At 37.0% G+C, this 15,392-nt stretch overlaps 1 non-coding gene across 1 annotated transcript; it reads right to left on the reverse strand.

The window, feature by feature from the left end:
• Positions 1 to 737: 737 nt before the first annotated feature.
• Positions 738 to 844, reverse strand: LOC112502336. Its single transcript, XR_003067667.1, has one exon. It is a non-coding gene; the product is annotated as a small nucleolar RNA R71 (small nucleolar RNA).
• Positions 845 to 15,392: the final 14,548 nt, after the last annotated feature.

A 15,392-nucleotide genomic window follows, 5' to 3' on the forward strand; every position in this document is an offset into this window, starting at 1 on the left:
GAATACCTTCAAAATAGATGGTGGAATTAAGTTTTGAAACACTGCTTGCTGTAGCATTCCTGCAGCATTGGCTACTGGAATTTGTGTTTGGGTCTCACCAACAAGTCTTACACCCATGCTATCTTTATATATTTTGTAATCTGTTTTAAAGCACCTTAATTCCAAACTGAAGTTTTCATAATCATCATCTGGAATCATCTCTTTCATTGGAGTCTCATTTAACTTTGGCTACAATCTCCATGGATGATAATCCGGTACTTGTTCCACTTTATTACTTGGAAAGACGACATTGAACCGTATTGTATACTTGCTTTGTGGTCCAATTCCCTTGTCTAAAGGTGTGCGATATAACCGACCAAATTCCAAAAAATGGAAGGATCATGGATAACACTATTCCGGATTTTGAGAAATTAAATTCTGGGATAGTTAGACCACATATCACTGCTCTCTATTTCGAACTAAAACCGATAATGTTTTACATGTTGCGAACAAATGGCCAATTTGCCGGATTACCTTCGGAGGACCCACATTCGCACTTAAAATCTTTTATGGAAATCACTGATGCTTTCCTGATCCCTGGAGTGTCCAATGACGCTCTCAGACTTCCTTTATTTCCATTTTCATTGACGGATCCGGCAAAAGAATGGCTTAACTCTTTAACACCGGGTTCTGTGCCGTCGTGGAGTAACATGGCAGAAATTTTTTTGCGAAAATATTTCCGCCCAACAAGGAACGCTAAGTCCAGGAATGAGATCTGTCTTTCCAAACAAATGGACGATGAGGCTGTTCCTGACGCGTGGGAAAGGTTCAAAGACCTATTGAAGAAGTGCCCATACCATGGCATTTTGTACTTTATTCAACTTGAGACGTTTTACAATGGGTTAAATCCCATGGCAAAACAAATGCTCGATGCGACTGCAGGCGGAGCCTTCACAGCCATGACCTATAATGAAGGATATGAAATCCTGGAAAAGATATCAGCCAACAATGGGCATTGGGCCGACCCACGTGCTCAATCGCATAAAAAGTCTGTTAGGATCTAAGCGCTTACCACTACGCCAAAAGAAATTGCTGGTGGAGAAAGCACAGCTTATTTCCTTATAGTGTAGCAGCCAGCGCCACGTTTCGATTTAGGAAGATGCTGGTCAATGACCCAACAATCCCCCCCAGCATCTGCCCGCACTAACAAGATCTTCGCTAGAAGTCAATGGCTATAGAGCATGCCTTCCGCATTTTATGCACTCCATGAGATTCGAACCAGTGACCTGCTCTAATACCACATATTAGGATCCAAGCGCTAACCACTATGCGAAAAGCAATTGCTGGTGGAGAAGGCGCAACTTATTTCCTTATAGCGTAGCAGCCAGCGCCACGTTTCAATTTAGGATGATGCTGGTCAATGACCCAACAAAGACTGCTAGGATACATGATGTAGATGCATATACTGCATTAACAGCTCAGCTCACCTCCATGACCAACATGCTGAAAATTTTAACTTCTGGTTAGGGAGGACAACAAGTTGCTAATACACCTATTCCAACGGTCTTATCTGTGTAGTGTGTGTGCTGTGGCGGGGAACATTCCTATGAACATTGTACTCAAAATTATGAATCAGTAAACTATGTTCAAAACAGAGCTAATCCCTATTCAAACACATATAATGCAAGTTGGAGACAACATCCGAACTTTTCATGGAACAGTCCTAGTTTAAATCCATCAGTCCATAAACAACAAGGAACTTCGAATTTCCAACCACAACATCATGGAAAAAATTCTAAGTCGCAGAATCACCAACAAAGTTTTCAGAATTCACAACCACCTTTTCAGAACAATCCTCCTCCACAAGCAGAATCATCATCTTCTTTGGAAGCAATGATTAAAGGGATTTTCGCACATGCACAAGCCCAAAATCAAGCTTTGATTAATCAACAAAATGTTGCCATCAGGAATTTAGAGACTCAAGTCAGTCAACTTGCACTTAACCAGAACAATCGAGCCCTTGGTACCTTTCCCAATAATACAAAAGTCCCTAGAGACCTAGGAAAGGAACATGTGAAAGTAGTAACCCTTAGGAATGGGAAGGAGTTGACAGAAAAAGTGCAAAAAGATAGTGCACCCTGTTTGGCAAAAACTGATGCTACAACATTGGTTCCTGCCAAAGAAAGACCGGTCCAACCATTAGAAAAGAAGGCATCTGAGACCCCCACCTCTGTCCCCCCAAGATCAGACTATCCATTATTCATTCCTGAGGATGCTTTAAAAAATTCAGAAGAGACTGAGGTTTTAGAGACCCCTAAGCTTGATGCTAAAATTCCATCTGAACCTCCAAAGTGCACCACAAAGACCCAAGGCATTCAAGACCCATCTGGCTCAACACATCCAAGCAAGAATGTGATAAAACCAGTCCCTCCTTATGTTCCTTACCCTTAAAGGTTGAGGAATCAGAAAGATGAATTGCACTTTAAGAAATTCATGGATGTGTTTAAAGAATTGCACATCAACATACCACTTGTTGAGGCAATTGAGCAAATGCCTAGTTATGCTATGTTTCTGAAGGACATCCTAAGTAAGAAGAAGAAGTTGACTGAATATGAGATTGTAGCCCTTATCGAAGGATGTAGTGCACTTTTGACCAATAGCATACCCCCTAAGCTCAAAGATCCATGGAGTTTTACCATTCCTTGTTCAATTTGAGGGAATGAGATAGGGAAAGCATTATGTGACTTAGAAGCTAGTATCAACCTTATGTCTTTGTCTGTTTTCAATACCTTAGGCATAGGTGAGGCTAGACCTACCACAATTACAATTCAGTTGGCAAATAAATCCATAGCATACCCTAAGGGAATGATTGAGGATGTGTTAGTGCAAGTTGATAAGTTCATTTTTTTGGCAGATTTCATCATGCTAGACTTTGAGGCAGATAAGGACATTCCTATTATTTTAGGGAGACCATTTCTAGCCACCGGAAGAACYCTGATAGATGTCCAGAAAGGAGAGTTGACCATGAGACTCCAAGACCAAAAAGTCACATTTAATGTCTACAACTCTCTAAAGTACCCTGATTACTTATAAGAGTGTTCAAGAATAGCTGAAATTGAGGAGATGTGCTTTGAAGAAGGAATTCAGAAAAACCTTAAGTTGGAAGAAGAGTGTGATGAGGAAATAGAAGAAGATGTTGAGGAAATAGAGGAAATAGGAACTGATATTGTCCTAGTGGATGCTAAAGCATTTGAGCTGCTAAAAAGTAGTGAGCAGAAAGACTTCACCCCGTCCATTTTAGCACCACCTGATTTGGAGTTAAAGCAACTCCCATCCCATCTGAAATACTTTTCTAGGAGAAGAAGGCAAATTGCCTGTCATCATCTCATCTGCCCTAGACTTGTATCAAAAAAAGAAACTAGTGGATATGTTGAAATTGCACAAAAAGGCGTTAGGATGGACCATTGCTGACCTTAAGGGGATTAGTCCCTCTATTTGTCAACACAATATCATCTTAGAGGATAAGAATTTCACTTCCATAGAACCTCAAAGAAGGCTGAACCCTATCATGAAAGAGGTAGTAAAGAAAGAGATTTTGAAATGGTTAGATGCCGGAATTATCTTTCCGATAGCCAGTATTTCTTGGGTTAGCCCAATCCAGTGTGTTCCAAAAAAGGGAGGGTTCACAGTCATCACAAATGATAAAAATGAACTTATCCCCACTAGAATTGTATCCGGTTGGAGAATATGCATGGACTATAGAAGGCTAAATAAGGCTACTCAAAAAGACCATTTTCCACTACCTTTCATTGACCAAATGTTGGACAGATTAGCCGGCAAAGAGTACTACTATTTCTTGGATGGTTATTCAGGGTACAATCAAATAGCCATTTCTCCCGAAGACAAAGAAAAAACCACCTTTACTTGTCTTTATGGCACATTTGCTTTTAGAAGAATGCCATTTGGACTGTGTAATGCTCCTGCCACCTTGCAGAGGTGTATGATGTCCATATTTTCGGATATGCTTGAAAAATCCATTGCAATATTTATGGATGATTTTTCTGTATATGGCTCATCTTTTGACAACTATTTAGATTATTCGGAAAAGAGCTTGGAAAGGTGTGAGGAAACAGATTTGGTAGGTGTTGTGTTAGGATAAAGAAAAGAAAAGGTGTTTCATTCAATTTATTACGCAAGTAAATGTTTTAATGAGGCACAAATTAATTACACCACAACAGAGAAGGAATTATTGGCCATAATTTTTTCTTTTGAAAGATTTAGGTCCTACTTGATGAGAACAAAAGTAATTGTGCATACCGATCATGCGGCCATCAAGTACTTGATCTCAAAGAAAGATGCAAAACCAAGGTTAATAAGATGGGTGCTTTTATTGCAAGAATTTGACATGGAGATACTTGATAGAAAGGGAGTAGAGAATCAAGTGGCGGACCATTTATCTAGGTTAGAAGAACCTGAGATAGAAGGAATGGACATTAGTGATACTTTTCCGGATGAAAGAATCCTCACGATAGAACAACCAAAAACACCATGGTTTGCAGATTTAGCAAATCTTTTGGCCTGTGGAATAAAACCCTCTGATTACACAGGCCACATGTTGAACAAAATCTTCACGATGCTAAATCTTATCTGTGGGATGAGCCGTTTTTGTTTAGGCTTGGTGTTGATCAGATTTTAAGAAGATGCGTGCCTGAATCTGAAGTGCCAACAATCTTGCAGCATTGCCATCATGCACCATACGGAGGCCATTTTGGACGCTAATGAACTGCAACCAAGGTCCTAGAGTCCGGTTTTTATTGGCCAACCATTTTTAAAGACTCCCACAATTTTGCACAGAGGTGCAACGAATGTCAAAGGAATGGCTCCATTTCTAAAAGAAATGAAATGCCATTAAATGGGATATTTGAAGTTGAATTATTTGATGTATGGGGAATAGACATCATGGGTCCTTTCCCTCCATCAAATAATTGCCAATACATACTCGTGGCTGTTGACTACGTATCCAAATAGGTGGAAGCTATGGTTTGTGCGTCAAATGACGCAAAAACTATGGTTAAGTTCCTCCAAAAACAAATCTTCACACGGTTTGGTACTCCGAGAGCACTAATTAGTGACGAGGGTACCCACTTTGTGAATAATTTGTTAAAAGGAGTTCTTGAAAAATACAATGTTAACCATAGAATTGGCACGACTTATCACCCACAAACTAATGGTTTGGCAGAGCTCTCCAGAGAAATTAAAAGCATTTTGGAAAAAGTTGTCAAGCCCAATAGAAAGGACTGGACATTCAAGTTAGAGATGCTTTATGGGCATACAAAACGGCTTTCAAAACACCAATTTGTATGTTTTCATACAAGCTAGTCTATGGAAAAGACTGCCATCTGCCTTTAGAATTTGAGCACAAAGCATATTGGGCAATCGAAGAGCTAAATATATCTTTGGATGATGCTGGAAAGAAAAGAAATGTAACACCCCAAATCCATACATCGCATATAACACATATTTCATATATAGAATACATGTTTTCCCCACATAGGTCCACAATACAAGAGTTTATAATGTAATTTACAAAACTCAAAAATTCCAAAAGTACATGCTCTTGTATCCTAGCATCTATATATTCCAAAATATGGCTAATCAAGATCTTCACATAGCAAAGCATGTAGGGAAGTAATTCATAAAATGCTTTTTCCCTTATTATCATTAGTTGCACACATATTTTTTTGAAAACACAAAATGAGGGTTAAACATGAATGTCTAGTGAGGTTCACTTTTATGTAATGCAGGGTGAAGATCACCAAAACATTTATAAATAATTCATTTCATGTAGCAAAGACTGAAAATCATATTATATTTCGGTTCATCAGGCCTCTGGTTCCAAAATCATACTTGGAATGTATTTCAAGAAACAGACCAGAGCCTCTCTGGTCTCTCTACTCGAGCTTCTGGCTCTTTGACCAGAGCCTCTGGTTGTACTAACCAGAGCTTCTTACTTCCTACCAATGAGATAGCCTTTTTCATAAAAAGAATAGTTATACAGATTTCTTGCTCGACCAGAGTCTCTGGTTGTACTAACCAGAGCTTCTGGTTCAAAAGTTATGACGAACCAGAGCCTCTGGTTCAACGTATGAGTTGACAAGAGCCCCTCTGGTCTGTCTTTAGTAGAAAATACTAAGTATAAAATCCTTTTTTTAAAACTTCTTAAAATATGATTTTGACACAGAAGCTCTTATCAATAGATACAGAGCCTCTGGTCCAACTAGTACATTTAGTAAAAACTTGCATATTCCTCAAATCAATAACAAGAACCCTCTGGTCCGATAGTGAGGACTAACCAGAGCTCCTCTGGTTCCTTATAAAATGTACCTTCTGTTCCAAAACACTTTTAACCAAAATTAATGACCATAGGCCATATTTTCCCGTAACCATAACATCAATACTACTATTTCCAATAAGAACAACATCTCTGAATCCTCAAATCACCAAGAAGAGAAAGCTCCAATTTGTTGTAATCTTAATAGATATAATAGTAAGAGTTATACCATGCACACACAATGACCATCCTTATTACATCCATAACTCCCCTCTTTATAGCAATAACTATCCATCACACACAACGACCATCCTTATTTCTCCTGAAATTTGTATGAACTATTTCATCCAATGAAAGGTTGTAGACCTTTCTGTCATAGTGAACCTCGTTCATAGTTTTTAACCAAATCATAATCTCAACACAGGTTTATATTCAAACCTTTCAAACCATAAGAACAATCTGTTCTACATACGATTTCTCAAATCATCTGTTTTTGCTTAAATCCTCAAAAACAGGGTATCAAATCCAAAACTGTTTCCTAAAACACAGTTTCTGCTTAATCTTTTCAAAACAGATTCATCTTCAAGATTTCAAAATATTTTCTTTAAAACTGTTTAGAACAGTTTTACCAAATTCTTCTTAGATTTCAACCGTCAATACTCAAATTTTCAAGATCAAACAGTAGATTTAAACTTCACAGTTTATAAATAAGTAATAATCCAAAACTCACCTTGTTTCAATAGATTCTGCAAATAACACAGATTCTTTCTTTAAGAACACCTTCAACAATGCTTTTTCCCCCCTTTTAAATCTATGTTTCTCTCTTAGATACTTTACTTTTTGTAAAATAGTAAACTGATAAGGTTTTTATCTTATCTTCTTTCATTTATACCTAGAATGAGGCGGTGATGAAATTTTACTAATATAAAAATCCATTGGGCGGTGAGGGTAATATTTTTAAAACCAACCATTTCTTAATCATGAAGTTTGAATTTAAAGTATTATGTCTTATCACATGTATGCATAATATCCAATTCCACCCATATACATATAATTTATGCAAGTATTTAGCATAATTATGCATACTATCACATAATTCACATAATAAACACATAAAATTACCTCAACCCAAGTTTGCAGAAAACCAGGTTATAACATTCTCTCCCCCTTAAAAGAATTTCGTCCTAGAAATCATTCAAATAACCAAGGGTATCAGGTTCTCATGTCAGATTCTAGTTCTCATGTTGCTTCTGAGTCCTTGTGAAAACGCCATTGTACTTTTACTAGATTGATCTCTTTATTTCTCAAGACCTTGGTCTTTCTGTTAGTTACTGCCTCTAGTGTTTCAATGAAATTCAACTTATTGTCAAGTTTGATCTCAGAAAGTGGTATTGCTCGATTCACGTCTGCCAAACACTTGCGTAGATTCGATATCTGAAAGGTGCTATGAATTAGACTGAGTTCTTCTGGCAATTCCAACTGATAAGCTACCGGTCCAACCCGTTTGCAGATTCTAAATGGTCCAGTATACCTTGGACTGAGCTTTCCTTTCTTCCCGAATCTCATAACACCCTTCCATGGAGATACTTTTAACATCACAAAGTCTCCTATGTTGAATTCAATCGGTTTTCTTCGTTTGTCGGCATAGCTTTTCTGACGATCCTAGGCAGTCTTAATTCTTGTACGAATTTGTTCAATCTTTTCAGAACCTGTTAACTGCTTTTTACCGACCTCATTCCAACACAATGGCGTTCGACATTTTCTTCCATACAAGACTTCATAAGGTGCCGCTTGGATGCTGGAGTAATAACTGTTATTGTAGGAAAATTCTGTCAATGGTAAATGTTCATCCCATGATCCCCCGAAGTCGATGACACATGTTCTCAACATGTCTTCAAGAGTCTGGATGGTTCTTTCACTTTGTCCATCTATTTGTGGATGATAAGCCATACTTAATCTGATTTGTGATCCCAAAGCTCTTTGTAAACTTTCCCAGAATTTTGAGGTAAAATGACTGTCTCGATCAGAAATAATGGATAATAACACCATGTCTAGTCACAATTTCCTTGATGTAGATTTGAGCCAATCTTTTCAATGAATAAGTCTCTTTCATCGGTATGAAATGTGCATACTTTGTTAGCCAATCCACTATTACCCAAATTGCATCATACCCTTCGGGGTTCGGGGTAATTTCATGATGAAGTCCATCGTAATTGATCCCATTTCCATAATGGGATTTCTAGTGATTATAGGTTTCCATAGGGGCTTTGGTGCTCAATCTTAACTTGTAAACAAGTTAGACATTGTTCCACATATGCCGTTATATCTTTCTTAAGACCTGGCCACCATTAAAAAGATTTCAAGGCTTTGTACATCTTATTGGTACTTGGATGGATTGAATAACGGGACTTGTGGCTTTTCTTCAAAATTATATCATGAATATCCCCATAGCATGGTATCCAGATTCTTTCTTGGAAGCATAAAATTCTTTCGTTGTTTGTTTCCATGGTGGAAATCATCTTTCCCACCTTTTCAGACTTCTGGTTCTCTTCTTTAACAACTTCTTTCTGGTTTCTCAAAATCTCTTGGTGAAGGTCTGAAGTTAAGCAGATTTTCATTACTCTGATCATGCCACTTCCTCCCTTTCGGCTCAAAGCATCGGCCACCACGTTTGCCTTTCCTGGGTGGTAGAGAATCTCACAATCGTAGTCGTTAATGAGTTCAATTCATCGCCTCTGCCTCATATTCAGATCCTTCTGATTGAACAAGTGTTGTAAGCTTTTGTGATCTGTAAAGATCTGGCATTTTGTTCCTAAAAGACAGTGCCTCCATATCTTTAGTGCGAAGACTACGGCTGCTAGTTCCATGTCATGAGTGGGATATTGTTTTTCATGATCATTTAGTTGGCGAGATGCATAAGATATGACTTTTCCTCTATGCATCAATACACAGCCCAATCCCAACTTCGACGCATCGTTGTATACCATGAAATCTTCTGTTCCATCGAGTAGCGATATAATTGGGGTGCTCCAGAGATGATCCTTTAATAACTGAAAAGCTTTCTGCTGCTCTGCTTCCCATTGGAACTTAACATTTTTCCGAGTTAATTTGGTTAATGGTACGGCTATTTTTGAAAAGTTCTGTATGAACTTACGGTAATAGCCTGCCAATCCCAAAAAGCTTCAGATTTCAGATGGGGATTTTGGTGTTTCCCACTTTGCAACCGCTTCAATTTTTGCTGGATCTACTTGTATCCCTTTTTCTAATATTACGTGCCCCAAAAACTGAACTTCTCGCAACCAGAACTCGCATTTTGACATCTTAGCATATAATCTTTCTTTTTTTAAGAGACTCAGGACCAGAACGAGGTGTTCTGCATGTTCTACCTCTGTTTTCGAGTAAATCAAAATGTCGTCAATAAATACAATCACAAACTTATCAAGATATTCTCGACACACTCTGTTCATTAAGTCCATGAAAGCTGCAGGTGTATTGGTTAATCCAAAAGGCATAACCAAAAATTCATGATGCCCGTACCTTGTTCTGAAAGCAGTCTTAGGAATGTCTTCATTTCTTATCTTCAGTTGGTGATATCCAAACCGCAGATCAATCTTGGAAAATTAGCTAGCCCCTACTAACTGATCAAATAGATCATCCATCCTGGGTAACGGATATCTATTTTTCATCGTTAATTTGTTGAGTTCTCCGTAATCGATACACATTCGCATAGATCCATCTTTCTTTTTGACAAACAGAACTGGAGCTCCCCAAGGTGATGTACTTGGTCTGATAAAGCCTTTATCGAGCAGATCTTTTAACTGTGTGACTAACTCTTTCAGCTCTGGTGAGGTTAATCTGTATGGTGCTTTGGCTACAGGTGTTGCCCTGGGTAAGAGGTCAATTCTGACTTCTATAGCTCTATCTGGTGGAAGACCAGACAAATCCTCCGGGAATACCTCTGGGAAATCACTTACCACCGGAATCAATTCTTGCTTATTCTTTTCTTTCTTGGCATCAATTATGTAGGCTAAAAATCCTTGACATTTCTTTTGAATACATTTTCTAGCTTTCATAACTGATAACAGACTGGTGTGATGACTTTGATTATCACTAAGAATAACAACTGTCCCTCTGTCTGGCAATATTATTCTAATCATTTTTTTTATCACAAATAATGTTGTCCTGATTCTCGGCCAACCAATCCATTCCTACTACTACATCAAAATCTTTCATAGGCATGGGAAATAGTCTGATGGGTAGCTTACATCCCTCAATCATGAAAGTGCAATTATTGAATACATTTTTCACAGATATTTGACCATTAGCAATATCAACTGCTAATTTTCGTCAAGGGGCACAGAATTCATGCGAGCATATAAAGCTAATGATGGGGATACAAACAAGAAGTTTGCATCCGAGTCAAATAACACTTTAGCATGTAATGAGTTTACTGGAAAAGTACCTGTTACTATATCGGGTGTAGTTTATGCTTCATGTTTGGTAATCTGAAAAGATCGTCCCCGCGCCCCACCTGATCCTCTGCCCATACCTGGTCTCCCACGACCAGTCGATGTATTGCTCCCCATTGTGAGCTGTGGAGCTTTCAACTGTGGACAATTATTCTCGAAATGGTCTGGCAAATTGCAATGAAAAGATTTCCTGTTTTGTCGACATAAATTCGAAGTATGTCCAATTTCACCGCAGTTAAAACATTTTATGGGTTATGTTCGGTATTTTCCTCGCTGCTACTGTCGACATCGGGGACAGACTCTTTCCATCTGTCTCTGTATTAAACTTGGTAATTTTTTGATCAACTATAACTGGCTGAAGATCCTTCCCATTTCCTTTTCTCCATCTTCTTCCCTTCTTCACTTTTGTTCTTATTCCTCTCCATGACTTCTGTTGCATCCACTGCCAATGGAAAAGTGGCAGGATTCATTGCGATGACAACTTCTCTGATTGAGGGTTTTAACCCCCAAATATACCTTTCTACTTTCCTTGATTGAGAAGAGATGTAATCTTCTACGAATCTTGAGTATTCGATGAATTTCTCCGTATATTCTCTGTGTGATAACTGGATCCTGGTTATCACCCGAGGTAATTAATATGTGATTATTTGTTAAATAATTATGTGACAACATGATAAATTGTTATATTTTATTACGCTAATGTGAAAATTTTATGCATAATGTGAAAGGCATAAGATATATATATGTGTGCATGTATGTATGTGATTATACAAAAGAGAAATGTATGCTTAATATGGGCATGGTGTTTATATGCATGCATGTGGAAAGGGGGAGGAGGCCGTAATAGCCGACTTTATTAAAAAGGAAAGTATAAAAAGAGGGGTTAAGTCCCTCTGCATTTTTCTTGCCATTTTTGGACCTTAAGTGATCATTTTAAGTGAAGAAGAGTTGACTGGATTGTTTTGATTGGAATTCAAGTGGATTTTCAAGACTGGTTTTCAAAAGGAAATTGCATAAGGTGAGTGGTTTAACTGCTTCAAAACTCTTCATAGTTGCATAAATTGATTGTGCAAACTTTACATTTTGATTTGAAATTTAAACATAGGGGTGTTGTCCGGATAGACTTAAACCGATCAAGAATCAGGCAGTTTAGTGTTAGGACTGAAAAATCAGTATTAATTGTATTCGTCTTGAAAGTTTAAATATAGTCTATAATTGTAAAAGTCAGCGTGTTTGACTTTCTTATAGAAGTTTGACTTTGACTTGTCTTTATATGTTGACCATATAAATAGTGGTTAGTGTTTGTAATTAGAGAAAGGAGAGCTTATTGTAATAATTCATACGTAATAGAGGTGTTTGACCATATTTGAGTTGTTGACTTTTCCTCTCAAAGTTCTTCATGTTCTTACAAGATATATCTAAGAATCTGTCATGATTATGAAGCTAAACGAAGATTGATCAGTGATATTGTGGACTAACAATTGGTATCAGAGCTGGAATGCAAGAAATCATATAAAGAAATCGAGAAGATAAGTGAAATTTTTTCTGAATTTTTTTTGTGTTGTTCGTGTTCTTGATTTTTTTTATTTTGATCCGATTTTTTTTTTCATAAAATCTTGTGTTTTCATGTTATAAAAATGATCATAATGCTCGAAATTGATTTGTGAATCTTTGTTATTCACAAAMTTTTGTGATTTGATCAATTTAAATCAAGATTTAATCGGTTTTTAGGGTTTTAAATTTTTCTTCGTCTTCTTGAATTTTTTTAAACAGTGTTTTTTGATCCAATTTTTTTTTAATTTTTTTTAGTTTTTGTGTTTTTGATTGTTTTGATCTGTTTTTAATTTTTTTGTTTGGTTTAGTTTTGTTAAACCGTTCAATTTTAAAGCCCATCTTCTAGGCCCAATGTTAAACCGATTGCATTTTGTTTGAGCGGATAAGGGATAAACAGCAAGATCTTTGGCCGGATTATTCATTGTGCATCAATTGGATTCAAGTCTAATCCTTACAAAGCTTCATCGGATTTGCAAGTCTGCATCGAGCAGAGAGGTAAACCGATCACCTCTTGACCGGATATCATGAGCGGATTAAAGGTATACTGCACACCACTTGAGCGGAGAAGGGTCTAAACCGCACGCAACTTGAGCGGAGAAGAGATTAAACTGTTCACCTCTTGATCGGATTGTTATCCGGTTTGATTCAAAGCTTAATCGATTTCTAGGCTAAGTCTAAACCGCACACAACTTGATCGGTGTTCATCTAAACCGGTCACCTCTTGACCGGATTAGTGCTCGGATTCGTACAACAGGTAAGTCTTCCATCTAAGGTTTAGGTTTTCGATTTGAGCGGTTTATACCTAAACCGATTAACTCTTGAACGGATTTGTGACCGGATTAGGTTAACTCTTGATCGGTTTAGGACTTAGAATTTTTTTAATCAAAGTGTTCTGTCCGGATTTCTAATCCGCTCAATTCCTCTTACCCAGAATTTTTATTGTGCATTGTTTCATGATTCAATCTAGTAAATCGCTCACTATCTGATTTAGGTTCTGTTTGGTTTGGTATCAATTATCTAATAAAAGTAATTTAATAATTACAGTCTGAGTTCATCTAATCAATTTCAGCTTAAAAGGTTTGATTATCTTGAATTGAACATTGTCATTACATAGATTTTCCTGGTTTGTTTGAGAAATTTAAGGACTTCACAGTTTGGGCAAGATTGATAGGTTTATAAATCGCTTACAGGTTTGAAAGTGTATCAGTCGTGTTAATATTGGTTTTTGAGGTATTACTTGAACCATATAATAGCAGCTTCAGCGGGAGACAGTTAAAAGACCTTCTGTGTTTGGTTGTTTATTGAATCTTTTGTTGTGGTGTTTGTGTTTTTAAGAACTGTAATTGCTGTTTTGTTTTTGATCTTGATAAAAGTAAACAGCAAGATTATGTTTCTTTAAGGAGTTGAGGTTAACTAGTTGCTGTTTTACATTGGTTAATATTGACACAAATTTGGTTGATACAGGTTTAACATGCATTCTTGACTGTTTTAAAATAGAATTGAAGCTGCTGTATTTCTTTAAAACTATTTAGGACAGGTTTAGTAGACTGTTTAGAGTGTAGTTTAGAAGCTGTTTGATGAGCTGTTTGACTTTAAAGATTTGAATTTGCTGCTTTAGATAGCAACAGTTGACAGTTCAGTTGAAAGTAAAAGTAACAGCAGACTTGTTGTTTTAAAACATTTTACTGTTCCATCTCTGTTTCTTTGTGAACTGGAACAATAGCCCAGCTTTAGGTTTGTGTTTTGGTAAGTTTGATTGGTAAGTGAAAGCTAGATTCAAGTTGTATTGACAAGATTCAAGCTGTTATTGAGGTAAGTGTCTGTCAACGTCTTGTTGAGCTGCTTCTGCATCCTTCTTCTTTGGGTACATTATGACAGGTAATGACAGGTGATTTCGTACAGTTTTAAGCAGATTTAATTGTTTTCTTAAATTGGTTGTTGAGCAGCGTAAAATCTGTTTGTTCAGTTGTTTGATGCTGTAACAGGTTGATCATAGGAGAAGCTAAGAGCAACAGCAGGATCTGGTTTAGATACTTGCTGTGACAGTAAGTGAGCTGTTTGGTGCAAAGTGACTGATACGAAGGTGTTGCCCAATTAAGAGTCGTGAGAAGTGCATCCATACGAGAAGCATACAAGTGAATTTTTGGATAGACTTTCGAGAGCAGATAGATCATTTTTTTTAAAAGTGTAACATATGTATTGTTTGTTTTGGACTTGACTCAGATTGTTTTGGACTAGAATCAGATTTTTGGACTTGGATTATTGTTTTGGACTGKTTTTGGTWTCTTAGTTTGTTTGTGTTTAGATTTTCTTTTGGATCATTGTATATCTGTTTTTGTGTGTGTTTTCAGTGTTTGTGTTTTTTCCTATTCTTTTTGAGCTTAACTGTTCATATTTCTTTTATCTGATTTCACTGCATAGATCCTTAAYTGATCAATTTTTTTTTAAAATGGCAGATATTCTAATGAAGGAGAATCAAGAATTGAGAGCAAAGTATGCTGAGCTGGAAAAGAACTTTAAACTTCAAAATTATGTTAATGTGAAATGTAATAAAACTTTGCATCAAGAATATAAAGAAAAGATAGAAAAAGTTAAGGATGAATCCAAAWATGAGTYRGATAAACTTAACAAATCCTTGGATAATATCACAGTAGAATTTGACAAAGAAAGAAAAACAAGGAGTCAATCTTATAAAGATTTGCACAACAAACTCCAAAAAGTTCAAATTGAACTAATTGCTGAGAGGAACTCTCCAAGGAGCAATTCRRATATCAAGGAYTTAACTGAGAAGTTCCACAAGACTGAGCATGAGCTGACTGAGTTTCGAAGATTATTGGGATTAGAAAAGGAAAAGGTTTTAAAGACTGAAAAGATTTTAATTGATGAAAGGAAAGAGATGGAGATAGAAAAGAAGAGGATTATGGAAGTTGAAAGAAAGTTTGGAACTGAACGAGAATCTTACGAGAATAAGATTAACTCTCTCGAGCTGAACGCAAAGATGCTTCTAAAGCAAATATCGGATTTTGAGCAGCTTATTATTCTGGAACGAGCGAAGAATG

The sequence above is a fragment of the Cynara cardunculus genome, unplaced genomic scaffold (assembly GCF_001531365.2).
Source record: "Cynara cardunculus var. scolymus isolate 2C unplaced genomic scaffold, CcrdV1 Un_Scaffold_1262, whole genome shotgun sequence".
Classification (NCBI taxonomy): Eukaryota; Viridiplantae; Streptophyta; class Magnoliopsida; order Asterales; family Asteraceae; genus Cynara; species Cynara cardunculus.